The following is a 7,610-nucleotide window of genomic DNA, read 5'->3' on the forward strand; positions in this document are numbered from 1 at the left end:
TCCAATAGTGGACTTCTTGGAATTTTCTTCATTGGACTTGCAAGCAGGAAGCATATTCCTCACCTGCTGCCGTGGCCTCTTGGAGCCTGGGTATCACAGCGGGAGCCTGGGAGAGTAGCACATGTGTTTTATAGGAGCTGGGGATGAAATAATGCAGCTCGGGGACTCGGCCGATGACGGTGCTTAGATTCTTTATCAAGCCTACTTCACTCTAGAGTAGCTCATACAATCCTTTGGAAGAAGCATCTCTCAAAATACAGACATGGTCTCCTATGTCTCCGGGGAGAGCCATCTGTGACTCAGGGAAATTTCCTTAACACTCCACTGAAAACCCCTCCCCGATGACTCCAATTACTTGTGATCTGGGCAGAGTGTCAGGAGTGGTAAAGGCTCCTGGGCTTTGAAATCAGGTTGACTTGAGTTTGAATCCTTGCTCTGTCACCTGTGGCTTTGGGCAAATGGCCAAGCCTGTTTCTTCATCTAATTACTTCACCATAGGGTTGAGAAAATTAAATGAAATGGTGGGCACTGAACTTCTAGCATGGTGGCTTCCTCATAACAGGCACTTACTATTTTTTTTAATGAAATTCCTTATGCTCAAAAGACTAGAAACACTTCCCCCTCCTGTTCCACACACACAGAGAAAGAACTCTTTCTGTGGCTCAGTTCTTCCTGGACACTCTGTTTATGGCATAGCATTTTCTAGAAGCCAGATCCCCCCTTCATCACCCCAAATACCACTGAGAGGGACACAAGGGCACAGGAAGTGCACAATTGAGGAGCAATGTATTGATCTCTCGGGATGCCCTCTCACGAATATCGGCATTTCCAAACATACTTGTGAAATTTAAAAACTGGTTCCCACTGAGATCAAACAAGGTCATTTACCAGGACCCTCCTTCAAGTAGCCCAGGGCCCCCACCAGTTCTTTCTTGTACGCCTTGAAGCTTTGACAAGGATGAAAAGCCACTATCACACACACAGACGCCAAAAACTTTGTTTCTCCAACCCAAAACTCTTAAGACTTTTTATACCAGGAGCAAACTGAAGCCGAAGAGGAATTTTAAGAGGGAGAGAATGTATTGTCTAATAATGAAAGCATACCCACAACATGCTACAGTTAAAAAAAAAAAATCCCACTCCCTGACCTTGCCCCGCTGGACTTAAGTCACAAACAAGATAGTAGCTTTCACACGATTAATTTATAACTTGGGGTTCCCGGAACAACATTTTGCATAACTGAGTGTCGCATGTTTCCAAAAGCCCTCAGCAGATAGGTACTACTCTCCTTGCCTGAGAAGGGAATCATTTGTTGGCTGGGCACTCACGGGCTCCCACAGCAAGCCACGTGGAACTGGCCAGGCAGTGGGAGGACGCAACACACGGGCCCCATCACTGCTGCCACCTGAATGGAAGCACTAGAGCAGGGAGCCAAAATCTACAGCCCGTGTTGCCTGTTTTCCTATGGCTCCCGGGCTAAGACTGGTTTTTACATTTGTTAAATGCTTTATAAAAAAAATCAAAAGATTGTGACATTCACAAATTATATTAAATGCCAATTGCAGTGTCCGTAAAGTTTTATTGGAACACAGCCACACCATTCATTTACATTTTGTACGTGTAAATGAAGAGTTGAATTTCCCAGAGACGGGATGACTGTTTATAGAAAAAGTATGCTGATCCCTGCCCTACAAAGCCAAGACTGCCTGTGAAAATTAGTAAGAGGAAACCTCAACTGAAATTGGAAGGCCTGTAGAAGGAGCTCTCACACCCTCCCATTCCTCATCAATTACCCCAAACAGGAAGACATCAATTACAGATCCCAACCAGAAGAGACATACCTAGCACTCCCAAATACAACTTCTTTACTACTCCAGCAGGAGGAGGAGTTTCTTCCCGCCCAGTAACAAGCCCAGCCAATGGAAATGGCCACAGCTCAGCCAATGAGAAGCTGCTATCACCCGAACTCTTACTTTCCTCCAATGAACTTTCACTTTTCTCTTGTTGATGATTTCCTTGTCCCACCCTCCTTTCTATAAAAACCTGCCGTTTTGTACAACTGAAGTATCTCTCTGCTTGCTAGATGAGATGCTGCCTGATTTGTGAGTCATTTAATAAAGCCAATTAGATCTTCAAATTTACTCAGTTGAAATTTGTTTTTTAACAGATTGGTGGCAGTGAGGGGATCCAAAGCAAACTCCTGATGACATTCGGGGACAATGAGAAATGGTTTGAGTTCACTGTCTTTCTTGCCGTTTGCGAGGGCCATTGGTAAGTTCCCCTCTGTTTGGGCTCCACCCTCTTTGCGTTCAAGCTCCCAACCCAATTGGCTTTCCTTTACAGGGCAGGTCAGCTTGAGCTGGCAGATAGTTCTACCTGAAGCTAAGTCCCTAACCTTTAAGACCACAATTTCCCAGATGGAAAAATCCCAGCCCTTAAACTCCGTTCTGGATTCCACTTTGGGAACTGCTAACCGTTTAGTCTACAATTTCCCATTTATTTGGAATCCTCCCCCAGATTCCACCTTGGGAACTACTGGTAGCAGCTGCAGCTCATTTGTTTGGAATCAACCCACAGTCCTCATTCTTTGGGGCCTGGAGGTTAAACCCTTTCCCTACTCCCCAGATTATTAGTGAGGCTCCAAGAAACCCAAAGACTTAGCTAAAAGAAACAGATCCTTTATATCCAAAGAGGTGAGCTCACCACCTTCCAACACACCTGCTTATTTTGTCTAAGAACTGTGGTCCAAGAAGCTGTAGATATCTACAAAAATGGCAAAGTCTTAATAAAGACTACATAGAATTACAATGGCCATCCTGGGGAATGTTCCAGTCAGACAAGATTGTTCATTTAAGAAATACGCTAGGTAAAAAAAAAAAAAAAGAAAGAAAAGAAATACGCTAGAGACAAAGGGATCCCAAGTTGAACAAACAGATGGGATACCTATTTTAAATGGTATGCGGAAGCTACCAAAATGCTTCAGGATTCCAAAATAGTTTAATTGGAAGATTCATTGCAAAAGAATAATTAAAAAAAATTAAAGATGCAAAAGGTATCTAAAACAACACCTAGGCCTTCCCCTTTTCACCCTCTTAGCAGTTCATTATCAAAACACTGGCCCAGGGACTTCCCTGGTGGTCCAGTGGTTAAGACCCCGAGCTCCCAATGCAGGGGGCCCAGGTTCACTTCCCTGGTCAGGGAACTAGATCCCGCATGCCGCAACAAAGATCCCGAGTACCCCAACTAAGATCCGGGGCAGCCAAATAAATAAATATACAAATAAATAAATATTAAAAAGAAAGAACACTGGCAGGGAACTTGATGTCTCCATTGTAATCACCTGGGACAGTGGGAAAGTGGTTGTCCTTAAAACTTTATGCAAATTCAACATCAACCTAAATGCCCCATATGGGCCCCTCCCAAAGTTGACTGGACGCTGAGGGATTTTCTGGTAAACTGCTGTGTTTGTTATTCCCTTTAACAGCCAAGGGGAAACTACAAATACTATTCATGGGGTTGTTCACGCTGCCAGTAGTATTTATTGTTTGCCCTGGCTAAAACTTGACAAGATGTTTGAAAGGATTCAATAACTTTATGATCAGAAAATTGGAAGCTGATATTCAGAGCCTGATGTAATTTTTTTAGGCTCCTCCCCTAAGTTAAAATGAACTGTGCGCCCAGAGAGAAAGAAACAGTCCAACAATAAGCAGAGGGGTCTGTCAATCATTTTTGCCAATCCCCAAACCTGCCCTATTGTAATAGATCAGGACATTAGATATAGAACTGTCCTGCACAAAAGAAGGAAAACTTATAAAATCTGTTTGCATCTGTTTATATATTTGTGTACATGTATATAAAGGTATCTGGATAGATATATAGAGAGATAAATAGATATAGATATTAAATGTGAGATATTTTTCTACTTCTGGATGGTATTGCTAAAATTATTTTGTAAAAGAGCTCTATTTAGTTGGTTGGAAGGTCAAGCACTTTTAAAGATTGGGCATTCTAAATTCTCAGAAAAATTAGAAACTAACCCAAATGCCTCATGTGATCTGGGATAATCTTCAGTAAATAAAAGCTAGTTTAAGTTTGTTGGCTTCAATAAAACAGGCATGTCTTTAGAGTTTAGCATTAAATATAATTCTTTTATTCTACCTAGGCTTACAAATTTGTCAACAAGAAAAATAACTCGGTATGATGAAATTTTCATAAGTAATCTAAACATAACTGCTAAGGGCAAGTAAATTAAATAAATGTAAGATAAAAGGTTTTTTAGGTGAACTTTTCAAATAAGTTTCCCAAATCTTTCTGGCAACCTGAAACTTTAGAATTTTGCTAAGTTAAATTAAATGATGGAAACTTATTGAATATATGGATCATTCCCTAGTAAGATAAAATATTTAATATTAATTACTGATCATAGGTTTATCTGCTTTTGAATTCCCACTGCAGAGAAATTAAGTGGATCTATTAGTAAACATGTTTTAAGCCACACCAAAAAGCATGTTTCTATAAACTATTAAAAGTATTTATAAATTTGCCAAGCCACAGAATGCTAATATTAAAGACAGTTCATAATTACTTGCTTCTTAGTTTTCACTAGAAATTTAAGATCTCTCAGGCTAAAAATTCTAACATATGTTATTGAAACTACTACAAATAATAAGGGAAACAACTCTGTATGCAAGGAAAGGATGTGTTTTGGGTAAGAAAAGGCATGAAGAATAAAGATGCATTTTTGTTAAGGGAAGTGAGAGTAATTTTGTCTAAACTAGAACTTCTGCTTATGAAGGACAAATTTACCTTCTGTAGTCAAGTGGTTTAAAATTTGGATTGCTACCAGAAGGGTTCTGGAAATAGGCTTCAATATTATGTAAAATTAAAGCTTAATTTTCTTTCATCTGCTGAAAGAACAAGTTTTCTGGGATTGTTGATCTGCTCCTGATAAAAGATTGTAAAAGCTTTTTCTTTAAGAGTAATTTGCCTAGAAAGCAAAGATTTTGTGTTTTATCACAGTGATCTCCTGTGCTCTTTTGTCATCAGGTCCTTGGTTACTCAGGAGAACTGAGTCTTCTTAAAATTAAAAGAGCTAAAGTTTTGCTAACACCTGTATAACCTTCTATATTTGCCTGTTAAATTATTTTTGTCACTTTGGTTAAATAGATAACTAAGTAATGTTTCACAGTAACCTGTGATCCTATCTAGGCAGTGTTTTTAAACCTTTTTTTTTTTTTTTTTCACATTTTTAACAAGCTTCCCCAAATCAAATTCTAAATGAAGTCTTTTTGACCTGGAAGAAACTTTGGGATTTTCCCACAGGGCCCCTGAACTTACCAAAATATTTGTTAAACTAACTAGGCTTATTTGATATGTTAAATTACATGAGAAGCACTGTCAAACAAGAAATAGTACTAAACCTTTTTTTTTTTTTTTTGCGGTACACGGGCCTCTCACTGTTGTGGCCTCTCCCACCGCGGAGCACAGGCTCTGGACGCGCAGGCTCAGCGGCCATGGCTCACGGGCCTAGCCGCTCCACGGCATGTGGGATCCTCCCGGACCGGGGCACGAACCCGTGTCCCCTGCATCGGCAGGTGGACTCTCAACCACTGTGCCACCAGGGAAGCCCTAAACCTTTTTTTTAAAAAAATACTTATTTATTTGGCTGCGCCAGGTCTCAATTGCGGCATTAGGGATCTTCATTGCCACGTGTGGGATCTTCGTCGTGGCGTGTGGGATCTTTAGTTGGCGGCATGCAGGCTCTTAGGTGCGGCATGCGGGATCTAGTTCCCTGACCAGGGATCAAACCCGGGCCCCCTGCATTGGGAGTGCAGAGTCTTAACTGCTGGACCACCAGGGAAGTCCCCACTAAGCTTTTTTAATGTTGTGTTTGTATAGGTATGTAAGTGTTCCAGAAATTGTGTGAAATTCCTAGAAATCTGATAGGACCTGGTACAATGATTATCACTTGTAGTTCTAGTTATTATCTTAAAATGTTGTATGACATCCTCTGGGACCCCAATAGAAAATGGGCAACAAGTAAACAATCTTCTTACTGCTATTCTCTTACTTTCTGAAATTGCTGTCATCAAAATTAAGACTCACACTAAAAGGACTGAACCTGAGTATCAGGGAAATGTCCTGGATGACTCTCATGCAAAGGCAACAGCAACAGAATCTATAAAGATTGTAACACATGTGGATGCAATCCGTTCTGCTTCTGCAAAAAATCATCCCTCACTGCCAGACTTCTGCCATCCTGATGTCCTTGTAAAATGGCAATGGTCTGCTCCTGAATCAGGAGAAATTAAGGTGGGTAAACAATGGCTGTAAACTAAATGAATGGTCAGGGCTCTTGGAAACCCAAGACGGCTGCCTGGTTCTTCCTGGAACCCTGGCAAATCCCTTTTTTTGTTTTTTGTTTGTGTTTACGTTCCTTCATCCACCATAGTACATTTAAGATGACTCAAATTATGAATCACCATTGGTGGGGAGACGTCTACAAAACTGCAAAAACAGGCTACCAATGATTCTGATCTGCCAGGTCCATAATCCTGTTAAAACTATTCTTGCTCCTGGAGCCCTGAGACCCTTGAACACCTGCAGCTGGGCTTCATTCAACTGCCACTTGGCCTGGCTCCACCCTAGAAGTAATTTCAATAAATCCCAAATGCCACTGTGTGTTTAAATTGTGCCGAGGGCCCGTTTTATAAAGTGAGGGTACTAAGCCCACCTAACCTTGTTCTTTGCTTCAATCTAACCCAACCCTGGGACGGGAAAATGAGGTCTCTCGAGTATCTATATAAGAAACTCTGTGGGGCAGCCAATGTAATCAGGCCATTTGTAAGCTCACCGACATACCCATGTATTTAGACACCCTTTCAATATATAATAATACAGTATATGAGCCTTGGTGGAATGATGCTAATGCCTCTGTAACAATGAACGGGTCCATAGATACTGTCACTTATGCAGGAGCCTTCTGCACACCTCCTGGCTACATCTTTGTATGTGAAGGTTTTGGTTTAGAACCATCTTTATGGTTCTGTGTACAGATGGTTTTGTTATGTTGTTTTCAATTCTGCTCTGCATACTTGTTACGTTTTCTACCTCCTGTTTGTTGGAACTTAGTGAACATGACGTGCTTAACGAGGTGATGCTAGCTCAGCGCTTCGCGATGATTTCCAACACTTACAACCTTGACAAAAGACAGACTTGGGATCAGAAACGCCTGCGAGTTCTCCCTACCACTGTCTCTTGTTACTCAAATGTGGCCTCAGGTAGTTTCTGGTCGGTGCACTTTCCCTCCAGTGTGGGACATGACACCCAGAAAAGGTCTTTCCTGGCACCGAGGAGCGAAGGCTGAATTTGGAAAGCCTGTCTCTGGATCAGCGATGCTTTTGGAGGAAGATCTTGATCAAAAGGCGGTAACTGAAAATTAATAAAAGGAAACCTCAACTAAAACTGGAGTTGGGAGGGCCTGGAGAGGGAGCTCTTATGCCCTCTGGTGACTGACTCTGGTCAGTTACCCCAAAGTGTCAATCACAAACCCCAGTGAGAAGCCACTGTCACTTGAACTGACTTTCCTCCAATGAACTTTCATTTTTTTC

Source organism: Mesoplodon bidens (assembly GCF_964165515.1).
Source record: "Mesoplodon bidens genome assembly, chromosome: 13".
NCBI classification, from domain to species: domain Eukaryota; kingdom Metazoa; phylum Chordata; class Mammalia; order Artiodactyla; family Ziphiidae; genus Mesoplodon; species Mesoplodon bidens.